The sequence below is a fragment of the Thamnophis sirtalis genome, unplaced genomic scaffold (assembly GCF_051295495.1).
Source record: "Thamnophis sirtalis isolate CommonGarterSnake01/CBP01778 unplaced genomic scaffold, rThaSir2_p1.2 scaffold_3, whole genome shotgun sequence".
Lineage (NCBI taxonomy): Eukaryota > Metazoa > Chordata > Lepidosauria > Squamata > Natricidae > Thamnophis > Thamnophis sirtalis.
Genome location: NW_028261383.1, coordinates 69,893,164 through 69,903,454, shown reverse-complemented (window position 1 = coordinate 69,903,454; position 10,291 = coordinate 69,893,164). Strand labels below are relative to the sequence as shown.

At 38.0% G+C, this 10,291-nt stretch overlaps 1 long non-coding RNA gene across 1 annotated transcript in view; it reads left to right on the top strand.

The window, feature by feature from the left end:
- The window catches only part of LOC148047994 (uncharacterized), a 75,637-nt gene that overhangs the window by 57,868 nt on the left and 7,478 nt on the right, over positions 1-10,291 (top strand). The window lies entirely within an intron of this gene.

The window sequence follows — 10,291 nt, the reverse complement described above, 5'->3', positions numbered from 1 at the left end:
GAGGTGACATTAGCAACTGGACAAAAGAAGGAGGCTTGCTAGCTCACTGTTTTGCTTGACTTTGTGAGCATCACTTGCATTAGGATGAGACAATTTGGAAACAGCAGCAGAACTATTCTTACCCCTGAGGATATCACATTGATAGCAATTCTTGAGAATGAAGTAGTCAAGTAACACCTGCATAAAAATAATTCATATATTCTCTCTGCTTTGAGAATTGTTAGAATTATCAATTCTACCACTTTTAAACTCATGCAAAATACAACGTCCTATTTTAGTAATATGCAGTTATCTACCCTGTATACACTACTATAATATGCAATAATACACACTTTTCTCCATGTTCACTCTTTCCATCATCCATAGTCCACAGAGAAACCTCTAGGACAGATTTCTGGATGGTGCAAAGTAAGAGAGAGGAAGACAATAAGTGTTGGATTAGCCTTTTATTAGCAAAATTAATACTTAGACTATGTTTCTGTACAACTGCAGCAATCTAGCCCTTCTCTTGTTCTGGCTCAAACTATCCTCAGTTGACCTCTTTAACATCTTCTACATGTAAAATGGGTGGAATTCAATATTTTAGAGTTGGATACTCTGTGGCATATGCCTGGTTGCTTGAGTTACCTTTTATATTGTTTATTTAAATATGTAACACAACCTACACTTCAACATTATAATAAACAGAAGTCAGTGAAATAAGTAAATTGTGAATTAAAGTATCTTTAAAACAAGTTTGTTAAACTTGGCAACTTTAAGAAGGGAGGATTTCAACTCTTGCTAGGGATTTTTGTGAGTTGAAGTCCACACCTCAAGTTTCTAAGGAAAATTAAAGTTTTCAAACCAAACCAGATACCCATGTTAGGGCTAAGACCTCTCCTACAATCTCCAAGTCTTCTCATGTTCTTATTAATAGATGTTGGTCCATGGAAAGCAAACTCAATACGGTTTATTACAAACTTGTGATAGACTTCTTTTCCAAGACGGTCCCCTTATTCTATGTTCAGTATTGTTGTCACAAATGAAATTGTGCCGTTGCTGTTCTTGAAACACATCAATTTCTTGAGTATGTCATCTCAGACCAACTCATAGTACAGCGAAACCCTTTTTGCCTCAGAGGCCTGGGGACACAATGAAATGATGCAACTCTGCACTTAAAAAATAAAAGCATTCAGCTAATTTAAAAAAGCTAGCTGGACGAGGAAAAGAAAATAGAAACTAAGAAAAATGTTTTTTGCAATTTTTTTTAGATCTAAGCAGAACTCTTCATCACTCTGCTATTTTAATATTGATAGTGAAGGAAAGATCTTAGAAACTCTTAAAGATCAGACCAGTTAATGCCTCAGCTGTGAAGACATTTCCTCCTCTGTGGTGTGGGTGAAGTGCTGCTGTTTGCTAAAGAAATGGATCCATCTGAAACAGATAAAGGTGCATAAGAGAAAGATTTTCAGACCATAGCAGAAAACATACCATGGGTCGAAATTGTGATAGGAACAGAGGTGGTATTCAGCTGGTTCAGACTGCTTCTGGGGTACAGGTAGCAGAAATTTTGAACAATTCGGAGAACTGGCAAATATCGCCTCTGGCTGCCCCCCCCCCCAGGCCCTGCTGTTCCCTATCCTATATTCCCTTGTTTTTTAGCAGAGCAGATTGCCATACCTCAGCTGAGCTAAAAAACAGCTCAGCTCACCAGTGCTGACACCGAGGGCAGTCTTTGAGTGCTGTGTATGCGCACAAAGTGCTCTCTCATAGAACCGGTAGAAAAGATTTGGAATCCCACCACTGGATAGAAAGGGAGTGAGTAAGAGGCTGGCACTGTCACTTTCAAGAAATGATGGATATCTCCTTCTGATGATAGGGACAGATAAGTTTGAGTTCTACTTCAAATGAATTTTACATAAGGCTGCCTATTAAATTCCATAAAAGTTCTTATTTTTTTTTACTTTACTTATGCCTTCCTTTCATATCAGATCTGCATATTTTATGGTGAACTTTTCTATAAATCCATTTGTTTTCAGAACATACTACTTCTAACACCTATTTCAATTTTTCCTAAAAGTCTTACATCAATAGGAATAATCCATTAAGTATGCAAGAACAATGTGGTGAACATTCATAGTGTCTTATGGTCCTGGAATTAAATTAGGGATCAAACAAGTCAGACTTCTTCCCCTTGTAAACTTACCAGAAAAACATGGTTGTCAACTATTTGAAGTTATCATGTCAGTGAAGAATGGCAGTCCACAAATTTAGCATTACTTGGGAAAAAGCCAGGTCTTTGGTGCTTTTTGGAAGGCCAGGAGGAAAGAGAACTCCTGAATTTGGGATTACAATGACAACTGGGACTGCCCAGATTGCCATTGCTAGGGAAATGTGATTATAAGATATCCTACTTTATGACCAATTGCTGCCGTAACTCAAGGACTACCTATATTTCTGCATACAAAATGGTATGCTGTTGTGAGAGTCCTTGGCGGTTATAATTAATTAAAGAAGCCATTCTGACTCTGTTTTTCTACAAGTCTGGCTTTGGTTTTTTTAACCAACTTTTGTTATAGCAAATCTCTGCTGCTGTGACACATGTATAGTAGGCAGCCTGAATCTCAGCAGCTACTGGGAGCAACACATTTTTGCATTACACTTGGGCCCAGAGGTATTGAAGCTTGAGTGGCATAAACTTAAATAAATATTAATCTGTGTGAAATGCTAAATGAGTGTTCTATGTCAGTGACTAGTTGCTTCTGATATAAGAAAAGTTGCTTCTGATATTGAAAATAATGTATTTATTTATTGTAAATAATTGTGTAAAGCTCTCAAATGTACTGTTTTAGAAAAAGAGGGATAAATGTTTCTTATCTTTATATATCTACATCTTTCATTTCCATAGCTAAGTCTCAAAATTTCCTTCATAAGAAAGCTGGTCTAGATTTTTACTCTCTTTGGTTTGGAAACTGATTCTAGCTCTTCAAGCATGGTGACCATTAATCCCAATGGGATGGTAGATTGTTGGGCTTCTGGCATTATCTGAGCTTGGTTTTCTTCTTAGAGATACTTCATTATGTCATCATCATCAATGCTCTGATGTATGCACTAGAAGCGAGGTTTGTTGGCAGTTTGTATATGATAGGAGCTTGGTTTTACCAACTTTGTGTGGATTTGGGCAGGATGAGTGTTATGTTATTTGGTGAATCTTTTGAGCACTGAGTGCCGAAATGGTAGCGCTTGCATCAGTGGTGGGTTTCCAATTTTTTTTACTATCGCTTCACTTGTGCACGTGCAACACTTCTGCACATGCACAGAAGTGTCCGGGTTAAACTGGGAGCAATCCACCTCTGGCGTGCAGCATGTAGGGGAGCATCGGAAATCAGAAGAGCAGCTCCCTGGGACATATGCATGGGAGTGCTGGAAACCGGAAGAGCATGCACGTGACTGGAAGCTGAGCTTCCAGTCACCTGGTCTTCTGGCTTCTGGCACACATGCCCACATGAAGGCCAGCTGGCATGCATGTATCATATGCCAGAAACTGGAAACTCAGCTTCCTGGCACATGCATGCAGCATGCATGCCAGGGAGCTCTTCTTCCTATTTCTGGTGCTTCAATGCATGTGAAGACTAGCTGGCCAGTGCACATGTGCACACCGGAACCCAGAACAGCAATGGGTGATGGCTGGTGTGCCCAGAGAGATGGCTCTGCATGTCACATCTGGCACCAATGTCATAGGATTGCCATCACTTGGGTGCTAGTTCCTGGTTATCTGGATGTAACCTAATGGCTGTATGATAGAGAGGATTTACCCTGGGGTCTTTGATCTTTCCTTGACTTTTGGTTGTTACTATTCAATGGTTTATAAATGGAATGTATTCCTGTATGTCTATCAAGGACTAATTAAACAGAATGGCCAGCTTCTAAGAACTTTCTTGCTTTATTAGATTTTGCTTAAATCTAAAAGAGTGCTTTCTAACATCAGCAACTTTAATGTCTGTGAACTTCTAGAATTATTGGTGATGGCCATGCTGCTAAGGAATTCTGGGAGTTGAAGGTCACATCTTAAGAATTGCCATAATTGGGAAACATTGCCTCCAATTGAAATGGTGGTGTCTTCATTTTGTGGAATGAATGTTCATATGTCAGTTGATGGTGATGGATGTGTTCTGCTAATTTTCTACCTATTTATTCTACATAGGGATCTTTGCAGTCCTTACACTGGGATAAATGACTCCTGTTTTGCCTTTGGCTATTGGATCTTTGAGTATGCTTAGGATCTTTGGATGTATGGTTTTTTTGTTGGTTTGTGGAGGAAGATGAGGGAAGGGATTGCAATAATCTATTAGTGGTTTCTGAGATGTTTCTGATGTGTGGAATGTGTCCTGTGACAATTATGCTGTGATTGATTGTGTGTATACAGATAATTTTATAAAATTGCATGGATATCCATTGTACTGGAAGACTATCATATGTGTAATCTGCTTTTTGGCGTTCTGGCTGACTGCAAAGCATGTTTGCTCTTCTGTACAAAGTTCTTATGCAACTTTTCTTGTGTGCTTTTGGTTTGGTCAATGTGAGTTTACTTAAAAGTATTTTGACATTGTTTTCTCTGCTGGGGATAATGTCCAGGAACAGCTGAAATTTTTGCTTCTACTAATTAACAACTCTTTGCCAAACCTATTCAAAATATGAATATAGTACATGTCAATCATAGGATCTATGAAATAAATGATTGCACAATTAGATTCAATTTGTAAATAGCATACAGTCCAAAGCCTTAAACTGCAAGTGTCATCCCATAATAATCTCATCCTTACTGTCCTTGTGAGCCAAGGCTAGGAGATACTGGGGGCTTCAGTGCAGTCTATAGTTTGATTCAGTTTTAGAGATTTGGGGAAATGAATCTATGACTTTCCAGATTAGATGCCAGGGATTCTGTTCATCCAAACCTTTGTATTTTGCAAGACAGAAAAGTAACCTGAATGAAATTGAGATGTTCTTTTTACTACTGAGTTGAAACAAGTTTCATTCCATTCCATTTAGTAATGCTGAGTAGGACACTATCCAGTTTTGGGATGAAAGATCATCAAGACTTTCAGAGCTCTTCCTTCTCAATTTTGCAGTCCTGGACATGACACAGAACAGGAAAATAGCTGAAAGGCAAGAAATAGCATCAATCTGTTCCTCCGCTTGATATAGTTTTAGTAAATGCTTGCTGCCTTGACTAAGCTTTATCGTTTAGTTCAGGCTCTAAATCCTTCTTGACAGTTATGAAATATTTGCCAAAGGGTTAGAATGAAATTGTATACACCAATTTAACCATTCTAAGTGGATGAAAACATAAATCCAAGGAGGACTTTGATTTCAGAGAATCTCAGAGCTCCACTGATCCTGGATGAATTTAGATTGAGAAAAGATACGAGAAGTTCACTCTATTAGTCGTGGATGGTAACTGTTCCATTGTTACCTTTCTAAAGATCATGAATTAATTCTGGTCCGGCATTGTTCTTGATCCCATGCTAGCTGTAACTCAGTAAACACTCAGTTTTATTACCATGACATTCTTAGGCCTTTAAGGAAGGGATTCTTTCAAAGACAGATGTTACAATTTGACTGTGATAATATATTATTTTGATGTAATCCCGGCTAATATATCTTTTGTAATTCTTTTTTAAAAAATATTTTTTAATTAAATAAACATTAAAACATTGTACATAGAGCGACCTTTCTGGCTTTGTCATTTCCATACATATTTTAACATTACAACAAATACAGTTTCTACTTATTGTACGTAGCTTCTTTGATCTTATAAGCACATCCCTTATCCTCCTTTGTATATTTGTCTATGTATTATCCAGTCCCAATTTTGCAAATCCTTAGTATATTCTGCTCCAACTCCTTTTCCTCATTTCCAACCATTGATACATTTTGTTCCAAATTTCATAATATATTTTGTAATTCTGATGTATTTTCTTTGTAATGATAAATATCCTAATAGGGAAGAGCTGTTTTTCAGTTCACTGTGATTTTAAATGTCTTTTTTAGAAAGTGTGACAGGATGATGTTTTACTGTACACTGCAGGGGAAAATTATTAATTTATATTTTAATTTATATTTTGCTATAGCTTATCTACATCAAATGTACTTTCTAGCTGGAATTCCACCCACCTTGCATTAGATGCTCCACAAGGTATTACTTTGAGCATTGATATACATTAAAATTGAGAGACTATAGTAATAAAGTTGTATTAGTTTATAATTAAAATACATGGCTCTGTGAGAGCAGAGTCAATGACTGAAACGGAAAGAAGAGCCAGTGAATGAATTGGCTTCCTGAAGTTCTCTCTGGATTAAGGAAAGAACCCAGGATTGCCCACAATGCTTGCTTCAGATGCTCCCCATGATAAAACAGTAAAAAGTGGTTTCCAGCAGGTTTTAGAGCTTTGGAAGTCAGGACAAACAATTTTGCTCAAACTGTGGTTTGGAACATTCAAAGAGCCACAAGACTTGACCATTTCCTTTCTTAATCAATTTTATTTGAAAGGGCTTGTAAATTGCTGTATGAATATTTAAAAACCTTCAGAAAGACATGTTTTATTATCCCAACGGATTTTCGTTCAGTTCTCAGCAAAAGAAGTCTCATGTAAATTTAAATATTTAAGGGAAACCTTTTGTTTTTAAAACAAAATAAATAGGCAGCAAAGGGGTGATTAGTACGTTGATTTTAGAAAATTTTAAAATGAACTAACAGGGCAAATTGACTGGATATAAGATTATGAAAAAATCATAAGAATACTTCTTGTGGTTTGTTTAAATCCTATTAAAAATACATGAAGATTTTTAAATTAAGAATAAGAAACCTTTTCCTGGGAAAATGTGAATTAGAGAAAAACATGATAACAGGAGACTTTGATGGCTGGTTACTAGAGGCAACCAGAAAGAACTGAAAATTAAACTTTAAAAAGACCCATGTACAGAATTGAGAAAAGCATTTTAACTCTTAAAAGAATTCAAAGATATTTGGCAACAATATACTCAAGAGCTCCCCTCCCCCTCTTCAGATTGTTAGTATGAATATGGCTTCAAAAGAGACTACAAATACTAGGATTAAGTGTTGAAGATGTTAACCTAGGGCTGGGGAGGTCTAGGCTTAAATGCATCCTCAGATTTGGAAATATATTAGGAAACTTTTGGCCAAACCTTGAAGTTTGAAGTTTGAAGTTTCATTTTATTTATATGCCGCCCTATTCCCTAAAAGGGACTCAGGGCGGCGAACAACTCCAACGGGAAGGGGAACATGCAATACAAAATAGACATTTAAAATAACCAACAACCACACCTGTCGAGAGGGGAAGGGAGCTCATCAACCCCAGGCCTCCCGGCACAGCCAGGTCTTAACGGCTTTTCGGAAAGCCAAGAGAGAGGTGAGGGTCCGAATCTCCACGGGGAGTTCGTTCCAAAGGGCTGGAGCTGCAACAGAGAAGGCCCTCCCCCAGGTCATAGCCAGATGGCATTGGCTGGTGGATGGAACCCGGAGGAGGCCGACCCTGTGTGATCTAATGGGTCTTTGGGAGGTAATTGGCAGCAGGCGGTCTCTCAAGTACCCAGGTCCAATACCACGAAGGGCTTTATAAGTAATAACTAGCACCTTGAAGTGTATCTGGAGACCGATTGGAAGCCAGTGCAGCTCGCGGAGGATAGGTGTAACGTGGGTGTATCGAGGTACACCGACAATCACTCGCGCGGCTGCATTCTGGACAAGTTGAAGTCTCCGAATGCTCTTCAAGGGCTGCCCCATGTAAAGCGCATTGCAGTAGTCACTCAGCTGAATTTACTTCAGGGATTTGCTGTTGTAGGAAGATCTCCATGTAAATTACTTTCAATTCCAGGAGAAAAAGCAGGATACCAATCTAAAAATAAACATAAATGTGAATTGGAATTCTTGAAAGTTTTAGAAATACAATAAGAGAAACAGAAATGAATTGGTGCTAGCATAGTTGTGATACAGCATGGGTTGCACAGGTAAACCCACCAGTGGCTGGCCAGGTTAGGTGGTCTTAATAGAATGGACCTTATAGATTCATTTTAGTTTGGCCTTTTACTCCAGTGCCCTGGAGTCCCAAAGTTGACTTTTAACTTCCTCATATTACAAATAGGGCTGAACAGTGTGGCAAGACTCTGTAAAGGAGGGGCACAGGAAGCCAGGCGTGGGGGAGAGATACAACAGAGAAGTTGCAGAAAACTGTTGGTATGAATATCTGCTTTTGTATTTTTCCAAGATGTACTTCCCTGTTCTGAACAGGGGTTTTTACGTTTTGTATGAATACGCCTCTTTAAACACCCTCTGATTGACGAAGTTTGATTAAAGGTATAAAATCACTGCCCTGGGCGTAGCCAGGGCAGTTCAGATGTTGGTGTGTGAACACGCTGAACTCGATGCATCCAATAAACCTGTTTCTCTTCCTTCGTGGTCTCAAGTCCTGATCTTTCGTAAGTAGATTACAAACCACAATCTGCTGCAACAGTTGAAGATAGAAAGGTTCATATTTAGTGAATTTGAAGTTTGTTGCAGTGTAACCTTACCACAAATGTATTTCGTTACTTTGATGTGAACATACATGTAGACTATAGATTGTGCACTATGCTGCTTCTATAGGAACTGAATAGCTAAAGTACTGAATGCGTTTAGTTATTCTGCATGTATGTCAATTTTTCATACCCCATTTATTGCACATTATTAAAACTTTGGCTAGGTAAAACTCCTCAAGGAAATGACTTTTCTTTCCCTAGGTATTAGTACCCTTCAGATATTGTCATAACAATTGAGTATAATGAAAGTTGATGTCAAGTACCTCTGGCACGAAGCCTGCACTAGAGGTCAAATCTGAATGTGGGATCAGATCTGTTGTATCTCTGGGACCCAGGCACTTTTAACATGTGAAAGCAACTTACATTGCACAGCATGCCATTTTTCTCAGATCTTCTATTAGTGTATGCTTTTAACTAGCAATGTGTTCAACTGTATTTTTGTAATATCTTTGCCGAAGTTGGCTTTCAAATCAGAGAATGACTGCAGAATAACTAATACTGCAGTATATGTTTGGTGTGCGTGAAGTCTGACTAAAAGAAAGTTACAAGCATGCTTCTGTTTTTTATCTGTGAAATGTCATTCTTTGTAGATATAACCATTTATGTCAAAGAATCAAATTCTAATAACCATGCATCATGAGCTGCAAGGTTTGTGTGGGAAGTGTAAGAGAAAAATAAGTGACAAATCACAGAAAGCAATGAGTTAGTTCCATGGTCCCTAAAATGGTTGGGGTGTAGTTGAAGAATATCAAAAGAAAATTGTATCTGGTAAGATGTGTTCTATCAGTAATTATTATTTTTTCTTGAGAGCATATAACGACCCTTCAGAGGTACTTATTTTACACTGTTCTAGCTGACCACACAGCTCAAGAGAACTTATGTGCAATTCTTTTGTTGAGTTTATTATAAAAACACTGAAATTGAAGAGTGCATGTGTTTGGTAAGAAAAAAACCCTGTACATTGTGATATATTGTATGTGTGTTTGTGTATAGACACCGTGGTCATCAACCACCCACAGCACCAGTAAGTGAATGTGATGCATTGTGATTTGAGAAAAGCAACATGTCAGCTTTCACTAATAGCAAAGGAAAAATGGAACCTGATTAAGACACTTTGTAAAGCAACACGTACAAAATCAACACAATACAGATTTAACTCAGGAATCCTGATAAAGCAGCTTTTGTTTCCCAAAATATTGAAGACAGGCAAGACAGGTTTTAAGATACCAGACAATTGAGAAATACTATTTGTTTCTATTGGACTGTATGTGACAATCTGTTTGCTGATACAACTTAATGTGGAGAACTCCACCAAACTAAGGAACTATTTAGAGAAAGGTTTAATTACCAATGTGTTTTGCCAAGATACTACTTTTAAAAAACAATTACTCTAGCTAGTTACAGTATCTATACTCTCCATCCCATACCACCAATCTGCTGGGAATTTTAAGTATACAGTGCATAAATGACAGCCAGTTTAGTAAAATGGTTAGACAGCATGCTAGAAACTGGGGTGCTTTAGGCCTGCTTGTGCATAAAGCCAACTGGGTGACTTTAGATCAGTCATATTCTTCCAGCCCTAGGAAGAAGATATAGGCAAGTATGTTGTCAAAAACCTGCAATAAATCAGAGCTAATAGTTGCCAGGAACCATGGGCCACTCAAATATACCCATGCACATATAAAATGAATAGTGGTCTGGGTAAAAGGCAATAATC